Source organism: Propithecus coquereli, unplaced genomic scaffold (genome assembly GCF_000956105.1).
Source record: "Propithecus coquereli isolate 6110/MARCELLA unplaced genomic scaffold, Pcoq_1.0 Scaffold878, whole genome shotgun sequence".
Taxonomy (NCBI): Eukaryota; Metazoa; Chordata; class Mammalia; order Primates; family Indriidae; genus Propithecus; species Propithecus coquereli.
Window position 1 is genome coordinate 146305 of NW_012155040.1, and position 1937 is coordinate 148241.

At 35.0% G+C, this 1937-nt stretch overlaps 1 protein-coding gene across 1 annotated transcript in view; it reads left to right on the forward strand.

The window, feature by feature from the left end:
* SEMA3D (sema domain, immunoglobulin domain (Ig), short basic domain, secreted, (semaphorin) 3D) overlaps window positions 1–1937 on the forward strand; it is a gene marked incomplete at its 5' end in the record, with an annotated part of 145496 nt that overhangs the window by 85456 nt on the left and 58103 nt on the right. The gene's annotated exons all lie outside the window — the stretch shown is intronic.

The following is a 1937-nucleotide window of genomic DNA, read 5'->3' on the forward strand; positions in this document are numbered from 1 at the left end:
CATCATCACATGTTGTCTTATTTGCACTTCCCGTTACTTTACAAAGACAGAAGTGTGGCTGTTACAATCATTTCACTACTCTACTAATTTAGACAAAGAATGTTTGCATTACTTGCTCAAAGAAAAGCAGCCAATTATTAGTAAAGATGGACTAGCTTGGGCACGGTGGCTCACACCTGTAATCCTAGCTCTGGAAGGCCAAGGCAGGAGGATCATTTGAGCTCAGGAGTTCGAGATCAGCCTGAGCAAGAGCGAGACCCCATCTCTACTAAAAATAGAAAGAAACTAGCTGGACAACTAAAAATAAATAGAAAAAATTAGCTGAGCATGGTGGCGCATGCCTGTAGTCCCAGGTACTTAGGAGGCTGAGGCAGTAGGATTGCTTGAGCCCAGGAGTTTGAGGTTGCTGTGAGCTAGGCTGACGCCACAGCACTCTAGCCCTGATAACAGAGTAAGACTCTGTCTCCAAAAAAAAAAAGATGGGAGTAGAAGTGAAGATGTTTTCCTAATTTCTACCCCTGTATTCTTGTCTTTCTGCATAATAGTGTCCTGTACTTATCATTGTGACTCTCTGACTTTCTTAATAGTTGGACTAGCATCTATGAAGCTTTCTCAAAGAATATTTGAGCCCTACTGCCACAATTTTATATAGCTCATTAACTTACATTTGACTATATTCAAAGCACATTTTTACTCCTGTTACATATTACTGCCTACATTCTTGGAAATACTTTTCACTTTTTTGACAACTCTGCTATCAATCTTTATCAACGTATATAGATATTAATATTGGAGGAATTGAAAGTATTGATATTGGTAATGAAGAACTGGTCTTGTCTCCTTTTGAATAAATTCTTAAACTATTTCATATGCAAATTATAGTTGAATTTTTTCTGCAACGTGATCCTCCTTTAGTTCACAATACTTTATTCATAAGCTGAAACGCACTATAGTTTCAGATTATATCAGAACACAAAATACTATCTCATTAATTATAAGATACAGAATGTGAATATTAAATATGAGAATAAAGAAGATACTCTAAGATGCTGCTATTTTGAACTCCATTTTTCTGTTAATTTATATCTGAATATAGAAAAGGTGCAAGAAGTGCCTGTAGTTAGTCAAGTTAAGTATCTCAGCTCTAGTTCTCATGGCATCCTTCCAATCACAGAACTTTCTTTGAAGTCACTGTGTGTTCCACACACAAGGCACTGATATGTGCCAGGAAAACGTAGCCCCAAGATAGTTCATTTTTTCTCCTGTTAAGTTTCTGCCCACCCAGAGTGTGAAGTTACAAGTTAGCTCTTTGTTCTTGGTGTACTTTATTGTTTTATTTTTAATGTCGTCCTGAAGACTGAGGTAATGTCGGAATGCATATCACATCCTAGTGAGAAGGCATAATTAACCTTTCATGATGGCAATGCCATTAAACATGATGTACCATTCCTTTAAAATGTCATAGGCAGATTATGTGATTTTATGAGAATTTCACCTCTCTTCTTAGCAGCTAGTTTTCTCCCAACTGCCTGTTTACCACTACCTCTCAATGTTTCCATTAGTGTCATTCCAAGAATATTAATAATTGAGTTACTCATGCTAGAGAGCCATTAGTTTATATGTGTAATGTTGAGATATTAATAATATGTCTCTTAGATCGTAAAGAGTGATCTTGTTTTTAAGAACAGGAATCACCAAAAGTTTTAGACTCAAAATGTCTTTTTCATTTCCAGAATTAAAAAAAAAATCTGATGAGTGTTAACAATTTTTATCATTAGTTCATATGTGTAATGTTGAGATATTAATAATATGTCTCTTAGATCGTAAAGAGTGATCTTGTTTTTAAGAACAGGAATCACCAAAAGTCTTAGACTCAAAATGTCTTTTTCATTTCCAGAATTAAAAAAAAAATCTGATGAGTGTTATCAATTTTTATC